The sequence below is a fragment of the Chiloscyllium plagiosum genome, unplaced genomic scaffold (genome assembly GCF_037043375.1).
Source record: "Chiloscyllium plagiosum isolate Xiang-an unplaced genomic scaffold, Cpla_swu_hap1 HiC_scaffold_27, whole genome shotgun sequence".
Lineage (NCBI taxonomy): Eukaryota > Metazoa > Chordata > Chondrichthyes > Orectolobiformes > Hemiscylliidae > Chiloscyllium > Chiloscyllium plagiosum.
In genome coordinates, this window is record NW_028270165.1 from 8145771 (window position 1) to 8158360 (window position 12590).

At 45.1% G+C, this 12590-nt stretch overlaps 1 protein-coding gene and 1 long non-coding RNA gene across 3 annotated transcripts in view; one reads left to right on the plus strand and one right to left on the minus strand.

Moving 5' to 3' along the window:
* Positions 1-12590, plus strand: part of LOC148143001 (uncharacterized) — a 323712-nt gene that overhangs the window by 243982 nt on the left and 67140 nt on the right. The window lies entirely within an intron of this gene.
* Positions 294-11281, minus strand: LOC148143007 (uncharacterized). 2 transcript variants are annotated; one of them, XR_015751088.1, is made up of 3 exons: positions 10982-11281; positions 5270-5374; positions 294-1698 (listed from the first exon to the last, which is right to left on the minus strand). It is a non-coding gene; the product is annotated as an uncharacterized LOC148143007 (long non-coding RNA). The 2 variants fall into 2 exon arrangements; XR_015751089.1 differs by having other exon boundaries at positions 11125-11273.

The window sequence follows — 12590 nt, forward strand, 5'->3', positions numbered from 1 at the left end:
ACTGGGGAGACGCCCTTCAGCTGCCCAGTGTGCAGGAAGGCCTTCAGCGATTCCTCCACCCTGCTGAGGCACCAGCGGGTCCACACGGGGGAGAGGCCCTTCAGTTGCCCTGGGTGCGGGAAGGGCTTCACCAGCTCTACCAACCTCCAGAGGCACCAGGGAGTTCATGTACCATCGCAGGGGGATTGAAGGCACGATGGTTGAGTGCCAGTATCGACTGGACTACTAACCCAGTTCCAGGGGCTCCCGGGTTTGAATCCCACTGCAGCAGATGGTGCGATACAGGGTATGGGTTGAAATTGCCGAGTGAGACAACACTTCCTCCAGGTTAAGGCTGTACCAAGGATCCAATTACAAAGGGACAACTTGGTGGTGACCAATAGTAAAGAAGTGAGGTAGGGGGGTGGTGGGGTAGCGTGTGCGTTTTGACCTTGAACTGTTTAAAAAGCAGCTACTTTTTCTCTGCCTTTTTGCTGAGGGGGTTTGAAGCTGTAACAAAGTTGGATCTCAATAAAAGTTACCTGAAATTACCCCCGGCTCAGACTCTCATTGAAAGTTTTGAGCTCCAAGGTTTTTGTTTTAAAGCTGCTCATTTCTTTCAGCTTCCTGCACTAAGCTTCCAATGTGGCGTATCAGATGGATCAGTGAATGAGCAGCCAGTTTCGTTAGAAATTGTGAATTTTTCAGGAGTGCATAGTGTGTCATTTCATCGGCGTTGTAAAGTTTACTGGCAGCATTGGGAGGTGTGGGCTGTGCTCACTAGAAATGATGTGGAGGAGCCGGTGGTGGACTCGCCTGGATGAAGTTAAAAATCACACAACACCAGGTTATAGTCCAACAGGTTTATTTGGAAATGTGAGCTTTTGGAGCACTGCTGCTTCATCGGGTAGCTGTAGAGGAGGATCATAAGACACAGATTTTATAGCAAAAGATCACAGTGTCATGCAACTGATAGCAATCTTGGTTTGTTCAATATATCCTGTTAAGTCTTTCACCTTTTAGAATGCGTTGCAGGTTTCAGTTCATTAATATGTAAATCCCAGAACATCTTTTGATTCACATTCTCAAGATGACTGAAGTTTTTTTTAAAAAAAAAGTGACAACTCAGCCCAGACAGCCCCGATAAAGGTGTGAGGTTCGAGTCTGTCAATGTCCCAATTTTGAATCAGACTGGTTCTATTTCCAAAGTAGGAATTTATAAAATATTACATGGATTGACTGCCTGCAGACTGTGCACTTTTTGAGCAAAATTGAATGTATCTGCAAACATAATTCTGCCAATACAAATTTGCCCAAAAAGTGATATGTGAGTTTATGCATGAGTGCACATAAGAGTGTGATGGAGTATATGCCTGTGAGTGTGTTGGGAGTGTATGTGTGGGTGTCTGAGAGAGCACGTGTGTATGAGTGAGGTATGAATAAAAGCAAGGGCTTGCATTTTGCTAAAGCAAGGACAGTCAGGACTTGTACAGTTAATGGTAGGGCCCTGTGTCATGCTGTAAGAGAGAGACATGGTGGGGTTCAGGTACACAGTTCTTTCAAAGTTGCTTCACTGCGAGACAGGGTGGTTAAGAAGGCATTTGGCATACTTGCCTTCATTGTTCACCACATTGAGTAAAGGAGTTGGGACATCATGTTGAGGTTGTACAGGATGTTGGTGAGGCCACTTTCAGAGTACTGAGTATGGTTCTCGTGTCCCTGTAATAGGAAGAATACTATTAGAGAGGGTTCGGTAAAGATTTACCAGGATGTTGCCAGGACTGGAGGGTTTGAGTAAAAATGAGAGGCTGGGACTTTTTTCACTGGAGCACAGGAGGTTGGGGGGGGTGACATTATTGAGATTGATAAAATCATGAGGAGTGGAGGTAAGGTGAATAGCAAAGGCTCTTCCTTAGCGTTGGGGAGCTCAAGACTAGGGGGGATATTTCTTTAAAGTGAGAGGAGAGAGATTTAAAAGGAACCCGAGGGGCAACGTTTTGACAGAGGGCGGTTTACACGTGGAATGAACTTGTTGAGGATGTGGTCAATGCAGGTACGTTTACAAAGTCTAAACGACATTTGGATGGGTACATGAAAAGAAAGGTTTAGAGGGATTTGGGCCAAACGCAGGCAAGTGAGGCTAGTTTAGTTTGGGAACCCTGGTCGCCATGGATGAGTTGGACCAAAGGGTCTATTTCTGTGCTGTCTACCTCTCTGAACCAGAAGTGATCTTATTGAAACCAGTAGAATTCTGAAAGGGGCTTGACAGGATAGATGCAGATAAAACACTCCTTTGTGGTGGGAGTCATAGAATCCCAACAATGTGGAAACAGGCCATTCAGCCCATCTATTCCACACTGGCCCTCTGAACAGCATCCCACACATACCCACCCCCTTACTCCATATTTCCCATGGCCAATCCACCCTCAGTTTCACATCCCTGGTCACTATGGGTAATTTAGCACAGCCTATCCACCCTGACCTCTACACCCTAATCTATAAATTAACTTCTCAAAAATGTAATTTAAATGTAGAGTTTTTCTCTAAGAAAAATGTTAGTCTGACAACATTCGGGTGCAGACAGAATTCACACTTATTGTTAGAAAAGCTCTGCATTTGAATGACATTCTTGAGAAGGTAACAAAAAAGAAGTTCTGGGATTAACAAACCAAAGAGCAGAAACCTATTCTAAAAGATGAAGGATTTAATCTAAAATTGTTTGATGTGTCACATTTCCATGACCCTAGACTCCTTTGGATATAAATTATGATCATGATCTCATTCTCCACAATTACCTAATGAAGGAGCGGCGCTCCAAAAGCTAGTGCTTCCAAACAAACCTGCTGGATTATAACCTGGTGTTGTGTGATGTTTAACTTTGTCCGTGGGAAACACATGAGTTGTGGGTCTGGTAAGAGTTCTTATTTTGTGATCTATTCCAAGTGAAATTTCTCCTCTGCACAGGCACGGGTGAACAGTTTGTTTTAGTGCTTTGTGCGAGATCGGGCTAGCAGCTTTTAAATCCTTATGTTAAACAGTTCAAGTAAACTGTCAATCAGCAATTATATTCCAAGAGTGGTACTTCCAGCTCTGGTAATCCTGTTGCATCAACAGAGAGGGAGAGGATGTCACATCTAAAGAGCAGACAGAAAAGTTATTTCGCTTGTTGAGTCGGTTCCTCACTCAGATGAGACTGGATACTGCTTTTATTGGATCATAAATAAATGCTACAATGGAACACCTTAAATTCAAGGAATTTTGAAAGGGCAAACGAACAGTAACTTTGAACAGAAATGTTCTTCCATTTCCAACCTTGGTGAGCCAAATGAAGCATTTTTACTGATAGCTCCATAATCATGTTCCTGCTGGATTCTTTTCAGGGCAAACAATTTCTGGTGGGAGAAATTCTGCATCCTGGGAAGGCGGGGAAATGAGAAAAAAAGCTGTTGAAAGCTTTGAACTGTGGGCCCATGAGCTCTCGTGGGAGCAGTGCATTTGCCAAAAACATTTCGGAGGAATTCTGTTTACCTGTTGGACTGAAAATAGTTTCCCCACTGAACGTTAAACAGGTATTGAGAACATTGTGCATTATAGAGTGTGTTCCTGAGGACTGGAGGAGGATTGAACTTGCCAACGTGAACCACACTTTGCAGGGAGAGGAAATTTCTCTGGATGGAATAGGTTGATGGAAGTCAACAATTGTCAGATTATTTCATGAAAATAACAGCTGGTATGGGGATCCCAGAAGAGGGGCGTCTGTAATGAGCACACAGAAACAAACCCTTCAGTCCAGGCCAACCAGATATCCTAAATTAATCTAGTGACCCATTTGCCAGCATTTGGCCCATATCCCTCTGAATTCTTCCTATTCATGTCCCCATCCAGATGCATTTTTTTCTTCAGAGAATACTTGGGTGAGAGTCAAGATATGCAATATCTCAATGTATAATAATGAAGCAGCTCATTTATTCTGAAATTATTTCAATTAGTTGGTCAATTGCCAAATAATAGCTGCATAACTGTCGTCAATATTGATACCCAGGAAAGCTATTTTGTTTAGTATATTTCCTTTGTAAAGATCTTATCCAAATTATAAAATGAATGTATTTTCATATGAAATAAAATTTGCAGTGTTTTATTCAATGGTTGAAAGTAACTTTGCACTTAATTGCTCCATTTGGGTTTAAACATTGTGACTTAGATAAAAGTGATCTTTGCTGGGGGCATCTGAAGCTGTAACAATGTTGGGACACAATAAAGGTTACCTGAACGTTCTGCCTGACTCAGACTCTCATTGAAAGCTTAGAGCTCCAAGTGGTTTTTGTTTTAAAGCTGCTCATTTCTTGCAGCCTCCTGTACTAAGTTTCCAATGTTGTGTATCAGATGGAGCAGTGACTGAGTAGCTGGTTTCGTTAGAAGTTTAAATTTTTCGGGAGTGCAGGCACTGCATCGTTTCATCGGCAGTTTACTGGCAGCACTGGGAAGTATGGGTTGTGTTCATTAGAAAGGAGGTGGAGATGCTGCTGTTAGACTAGGTGGGACAAGGTTTAAAAATCACAACACCGGGTTATAGTCCAACAGGTTTATTTGGAAGCACTAGCTTTCGGAGTGCTGCTCCTTCATTGGGTAGCTGTGGAGCAGGATCATAAGACACAGAGTTAAGAGCAAAAGATCAGTGTCATGCAACTGATATGATATATTGACAAATGTAGATTGCTGTTAAGTCTTTCATCATCTTTTAGAATGGGTTGCAGGTTTTATTTCATTAATGTGTACATCGCAGAACTATTATTAAGTCGTATTCTCAAGATCACTTAAGGTTTTTTTTAAAAACAGGTGACAGCTCAGCCCAGACAATGCATGAAAGGTGAGTCAGTATCCCAATCTTAAATCAGACTGGTTCTATTTCCAAACTAGGAATTTATAAAATATTATATGGACTGACTACCTGCATGTTGTGCGCTTTTTGTGCAAAATTGAATATATCTGTAAATATTATTCTGCAAATGCACCCCATCGTTATATGTGTGTGTGTGCACATGCTTTGTAAATGGAGTGTGATGGAGGAGAAGCCTGTGAGAGGGTGTGTACACATCTGAGAGAGAGCGTACGTATGAGAGAGGTATAGATAAAAGTGAGGGGTTGCATTTCCCTAAAATAAGGGCAGGACTTGTACAGAGGGATGGGGGGGGGGGGGGGGGGAAAGAGAGGGAGGGGTTCAGGTACATACTTCATTGAAAGTTGCATCACTGGTTGGAAGGGTGCTTCACAAGGCATTCAGCCCACTTACCTTATTTGTTCACACCATTGAATAAAGGAGTTGGGACATCATTTAGAAGTTATACAGTATGTTGGTGAAGCCACTTGTAGAGTACTGAGAATGCTTCCGGTGGCCCTGTAATAGGAAGAATACTATTACAGAGGGTTCTGTAAAGATTTACCAGGATGTTGCCAGGACTGGAGGGTTTGAGTTATAAGGAGAGGCTGAGACTCTCTTCACTGGAGCACAGGAGGTTGAGGGGTGACCTCATTGAGATTGATCTAATCATGAGGGTTCTAGGTAACATGAGCATCAAAAATAGCGAGGACCCTGCACGGTTATGTTAAGTGACTGGGGGGGGGGGGGGGGGGGGGGGGTTGAAATTGTGGCATTTGGACATTTTAAATCCATCAGGAACAGCATCTCCATAGAGCATACTGTGCATGTCAGGTGAGGTGCCAGAAGACTGGAGGTTGGCTAATGTGGTGCCACTGTTTAAGAAGGGTGGTAAGGACAAGCCAGGGAACGTTAGACCAGTGAGCCTGACATCAGTGGTGGGCACATTGTTGGAGGGAATCCTGAGGGACAGGATGTACATGTATTTGAAAAGGCAAGGACTGATTAGGGATAGTCAACATGGCTTTTTGTGTGGGAAATCATGTCTCACAAACTTGATTGAGTTTTTTGAGGAAGTAACAAAGAGGATTGAGGAAGGCAGAGCAGTAATGTGATCTATATGGACTTCAGTAAGGCGTTTGACATGGTTCCCCATGGGAAACTGATTAGCAAGGTGAGATCTCAAGGAATACAGAGAACACTAGCCATTTGGATACAGAACTGGCTCAAAGGTAGAAGACAGAGGGTGGTGGTGGAGGGTTGTTTTTCAGACTGGAGGTCTGCGACCAGTGGAGTGCCACAAGGATCGGTGCTCGGTCCTCTATTTTTGTCATTTACATAAATGATTTGGATGCGAGCATAAGAGGTACAGTTAGAGGGAGAGGCTGAACAGGCTGGGGCTGTTTTCCCTGGAGTGTCAGAGGCTGAGGGGTGACCTTATAAAGATTTACAAAATTATGAGGGGCATGGACAAGATAAATAGACAAAGTTTTTTCCCTTGGGTTGGGGAGTCCAGAACTAGAGGGCATAGGTTTAGGGTGAGAGGGGAAAGATATAAAAGAGACCTACAGGGCAATGTTTTCACACAGAGGGTGGTACGTGTATGCAATGAGCTGCCAGAGGAAGTGGTGGAGGCTGGTACGAATGCAACAATTAAGAGGCATTTGAATGGGTATATGAATAGGAAAGGTTTGGAGGGATGTGGGCCAGGTGTTGAGGGGCGGGACTAGATTGGGTTGGGATATCTGGTCAGCATGGACGGGTTGGACCGAAGGGTCTGTTTCCATGCTGTACACTTCTGACTCTTTGCTGGTTCAGCAAAAGCCACGCATGCTCTGTCTGCAGAAACAGTGCAAACCCTTCTTCAAATGGACCAATGAGAAGCCAGACAAGGAGCCTGGTCCTCCTGCCAATCAGAACTCCCCAATTGTCTGAATGCGGAAGATGGACCATCAGGTTCTGAAGCTGCTGCTTCTCTCCAAATGAAGATCGAGCTTCACCTCAGACTGCAACTTCCTTCCTCTATCCGCCATCTGTGAGTACGGCACTGTCTTTACCATTTCATTTTTTCATTCTGGGGTTAAATTGTTGACTTGCAGCAACTGAAAAGAAAGCGAGTGAATCCAGGGAGGGGACAGAGTCGGGAAACGTTGGTCCAGGTCTGTGTCTCAATTGGCAAACACACAGCAAATGCAGTCCCACAGTGTGAAGTTATAACCTCGGTTATGAAAAAATAACTGCCAAAAGGAGGTACGTTGTTCAAATGGTGACATATTGGGATGTGGAGAAAGTGAGGACTGCAGATGCTGGAGATGAGAGTCGAAAAGTGTGGCACTGGAAAAGCACAGGAGGTCAGACAGCATCCGAGGAGCAGGAGAATCGACATTTCAGGCACGAGCCCTTCCTCAGGAATGATGTGTGGATGTAAAAAGTGGCCTCAGCATCCTTCCACACCAGTCACTGCCAGTTGTCAGACGGATGCAGCAAGCAATCAGCAAGGCAAGAGGTATATTAGCAAGAGGAATTGATTTCAGAAGTAGGGATGTCTTCCTGCAGTTAGGGGGTCATTGAATATATTCAAGGCTGAGTTCATCTGATTTTGGAACAACCATGAAGTGGATGTTTATGGGGGAAGGCAAGTAAAATGGTTTTAAGACCAGTACAGAACAGTTAGAGTCATACAGCACAGAACAGACCCTTTAGCCCAACTAGTCCATGCTGACTATATTCACAAACTAAACTAGTCCCACCTGCCTGTGTTTGGCCCATATTCCTCTGAACCTTTCCTATTCGTGTACTTATCCAAATGTCTTTTAAACGTTGTTACACAACCAGCATCCACTATTTCCTCTGGACAGTAGGATCCCACCCCTACTGCCTCCACTGGCGATGCATTCGAGGCGCCCACCACCCTGTGTAAAGAACTTTCCATTTATATCTCCCTCAAACCTTTCCCCCCTCACTTTGAACTCGTGACCCTGAGTAATTAAATCTTCCCCTCTGGGAAAATAATTCTTACTATCCACACCTGTTTACACCCCTCATGGTTTTTAGGCCTCAATCATGACCCCCCCATCAACCTCCTTATTTCCAATGAAAATAATCCTAATCTACTCAATCTCTCCTTATAGCTCGCGCTCTCCATAACAGGCAGCATCCTGGTGAACCTCCTCTGCACTCTCTTCAAAAGTATCCACATCCTTTTGGAAATCTGGCGACCGGAATTGTACGCAGTATTCCAAATGCGCAAACCAAAATCTTATATAACTTTAACATGACCTGCCAGCTCTTTTACTCAATCCGTCCGATGATGGAACACGTGTTGTATACTGCCTTGACCACTCTACTGACATGCGTTGCCACTTCAGAGAACAATAGACCTGAACACACAGATCTCTCTGTACATCAATTTCCCCTAGGACCTTTCCATTTACTGTACAGCTCGCTCTTGAATTGCATCTTCCAAAATGCATCACCTTGCATTTGTCTGGATTGAACTCCATCTGCCATTTCTCTTCCCAATACTCCAATCTACATTCTGCTGTATCGTCTGACAGTCCCCTTCACTATCTCATATTCCATCAATCTGAATGTCATCTGCAAACTTGCTAATGAGGCACCCAATACCTTCACCTTTCAACCTCCTGTGCTCCAGTGAAAAAAGTCCCAGCCTACCCACCAATAGGTGTGAATTCTGTCTGGGTCCCAATGTCGAGTCAGCCTGACATTTTTTGATAGAAAAGCTCTGCATTTAAATTACGTTCTTGAGAAAGTTACTGAAAACAGGTTCTGGGATTAACATACCAAAGAACAGAACCCCATTCTAAAAGATGAAAGATTTAATCTAAATTGTTTAATGTATCACATCTCCATGAACTGGACTCTATTGGCTATAAATAGTCTAATCATGATCTTATTCCCCACAACCACCTGAAGCAGCAGCAGCAGCACTTCAGAGTGCCAGAGATCCAGGTTCAATTCCCACCTCGGGCAACTGTCAGTGTGGAGTTTGCACATTTTCCCAGTGTCTGCGTGGGTTTCCTCCCACAGTCCAAAGATGTGCAGGTTAGGTGACGTGGCCACGCTAATTTGCCTGTAGTGTTAGGTGAAGGGGTAAATGTTGGGGAATGGGTCTGGGTGGGTTGCTCTTCGAAGGGTCGGTTTGGGCTGAAGGGCCTGTTTCCACACTAAGTAATAAAATCTAAAATAAATCTAATCGCTCCGAAAGCTAGGGCTTCCAAACAAACCACGTTATGGCAGCGGCGGGAGGTGTGCATTATATTCACTAAAAACAGTTAAGCAGTTAGATAACACGTTCGAGTGGGAAGTGTGTATAACATGATCTCACAACTCCTATACTCAATGCTATGAGCAATGAAGGAAAGCAAACCAAATGCCGCCTTCACTACTCTGTCCACCTGAGACTCCAGCACTCCAAGGTCTCTTTATTCTGCAACATTCCCCTTAACTGTGTCAGTCCTGCCTGGATCGCTTGACCAAAATGCAAATCTCTGATTTCTCTAAATTAAACTCCAACTGACACTCCTCGGTTCATCAGCCGATTCCATAAATTCCAATTTATAGTGAACTCTTTCCTCTCTTATTCCCTGGAAGCTAAAAATCTCCATCCCACACTCACTCCCTCCATTTTCACTTTGCTTATAGCAGAAGAATGTAACTGAGAAACTTATCAGCCACGATTGAATGGAATGAGCAGACCTGGTGGCCTAATTTCTGCTCCTATGTCTTGTGGTCTCTTGCTGTCCTGGACACCGAGAGAATTGGGACCAGCATTGAACCGATCATGACTGGATATGGATCTACCTGCATCTAGGTGGATGGGCTGGAACTTTTTCACTGGCGCATAGGAGGTGGAGATGTGACCTTATCAAGGTTTATAAAATCATGAGGGGAGAGATGAGGTGAACGACGGGTGTCCTTCCCCTAGGGTTGGGGTTTCAAGATTAGGGAGCAAATTTTGATGGTGACAGGAGAAAGATTTTAAAAAGACTTGAAGGGCACAATTTGTTTTATACAAAGTGGTGCACATGCGGACTAAATGTCTAGAGGAAGTGATGGATGCAGGTACAGTAACGACGTTTAAAAGACATTTGGATAAGTTCATGAATATGAAAGGTTTGGAGGGATATGGGCCAAAACACTGGCAGGTGGGACTGGTTTAGTTTGAGAACATAGTCAGCATGGACTAGTTGGACTGAAGGATCTGTAACTCGGTCCTATACTAGTCTTAAAACCATTTTCTTGCCTTCCCCATAAACATTCACATAAAAATCAGATGAACTCAGCCTTGAATATATTCAATGACCCCCTAACTGAAGGAAGAAATCCCCACTTCTGAACTTAATTCCTCTTGCTAATACACCACTTGCCTTGCTCATTGCCTGCTGCACCTGTCTGACAACTGGCACAGAAGGACACTGATGCCCCTCTGAACATCCACGCATCATTCCTGATGAAGGGCTCGTGCCCAAAACTTCGACTGTCCTACTGCTCGGATGCTGCTTGACCTGCTGTGCTTTGCCAATTGTGGTCTTCTCTACATCGGGGAAAGCGAGCGTAAACTTGGGGAACTGAGCATCCCAGCTGGGTCCGCAGAGGCTGAGCAGACTTCCCATTTTAATGCCCCTTCCCACTCCCCTTCTGACATGACTATCTTTGGCTTCCTCCATTACCACAACAAACCAAACCACAAATTGGAGGAACAAAACCTCATCTTCTGTCTGAGCAGTCAACAGCCCGGAGGACTCAACACTGAGTTCTCCAGACCCACAGCAGTGTGGTTGAGGGCAAACAGCACAAGGATTAAACCAAACAGTGAGGGGGAAACAGCACAAGGATTAAACAAACAGTGAGGGGGAAACAGCACAAGGATTAAACAAACAGTGAGGGGGAAACAGCACAAGGATTAAACAAACAGTGAGGGGGAAACAGCACAAGGATTAAACAAACAGTGAGGGGTAAACAGCACAAGGATTAAACAAACAGTGAGGGGTAAACAGCACAAGCGCCAGTAAAAGCCGATGGAAAGTGAGTGTAAAATGTCACTATGACAGGACAGGACAGGCCCCACATTCCTTCCCCTCCGTCCCCCCCAACCTGCCTCACCTTTCACCTCCCGGGCCCAGTACCTTCCAGGTGGCCCCATAGTTGACACAGGGGCCGCCCCACGACCAGTAGAACTCCACCACCCAGGCGGCCGACGAGTTCCCAAGCAGGCCCTTAACCCCATCCGCCTCCAGAATGCTCACCGGCTCCTGCCTGCTGTACAGCCGGCCGGTGTGGCCGTGACACAGCAGCTGCGCCAGGAAGGCGGCGGTGCCCAGTGACGGGTGTCTGCCCCGGGCCGCACGGCGCCATTTTCCTAACGGCCGCCCTCCCGCCGCTTCCCCGCTCGAGCGACTTCTCCTCCCAACCGCCTTCGCCCCCGCGTGACGTCTGCACGGGGGGATGGGCGGGGCCGGGCCTCACCGTCAGCAAGCAACAGCCACCTCGCGCTCCAACTGCTCATTCACAAAAACAAACTCTCCTGTCTCGCTCTGCAGCTGCAGGGGGGACACTGCCACGTTTCCAGGAGCCCTGTCTACATTGGGAAAGCTCACGGCTCAATTTAAACAGATATTCCGACAACTAACGGAACGGCGTCCTATCTAAAGGGGGCAATCTGCATTTTAAAGGGACGTGGACATTTTAACGGGTATTTCTGCAAATAAAGAGGTTTAAATGGACAAGATTACATTTCAAAGGGATGTGGCACATTCAAAGGGATATCTTCATATGTAAAGTGACGCAGTTATATCTAAATGAATCTACATTTCGAAGAGACGTTGCCCTATTTATAAGTAGAGACAATAGGTGTGAATTCTGTCTGTTTCCCAATGTTGAGTCAGACTGACATTTTTCTTAGAAAAGCTCTGCATTTAAATTACATTCTTGAGAAGGTAATTTATAGATTCGGGTGTAGGTTAGGGAGAATTGGCCGTGCTAAGTTACCCATAGTGACCAGGGATGTACAGGTTAGGGTGGCTTGGCCATGGGAAATACGCAGTAAGGGGTTGGGTATGAGTGGGATAGTGTTCAGTAGGGCCAGAGTGAAACAGATAGGCTGAATGGTCTGCTTCCACATTGTCGGAATTCGATGACCCTCCCCACAAAGGAGCATTTTATCTGCATCTATCCTGTCAAGCCCCTTTCAGAATTCTACTGGTTTCAATAAAGATATGCAGCACAGAAACAGACCCTTCGGTCCAATTCGTCCATGCCGACCAGGATTCCAAACTAAACCAGTCCCACTTGCCTGCATTTGGCCCATAATCCCTCGCAACCTTTCTATTCATGTACCCATCCAAATGCTGTTTCAATGTTGTAACTGTACCTGCATCGACCACATCCTCAGCAAGTTCATTCCACATACAAAGCCACCCTCTTTCAAAATGTTGCTCCTCAGGTTCCTTTTAAATCTTTCTACTCCAAGCAATATGCCCCCAAGTTTTGAGCTCCCCGACGCTAAGCAAGAGCCCTTTGCTATTCACCTTACCTCCATTCCTCATGATTTTATCAATCTCCTGCACTCGAATGAATAAAGTCCCAGTTTCTCCTTATAACTCAAACCCCCTTCCAGTCCTGGCAACATCCTGGTAAATCTTTACCAAACCCTCTCTAATAGTATTCTTCCTATAACAGGGCCACCAGAACGGTACTCAGTACTCTGAAAGTG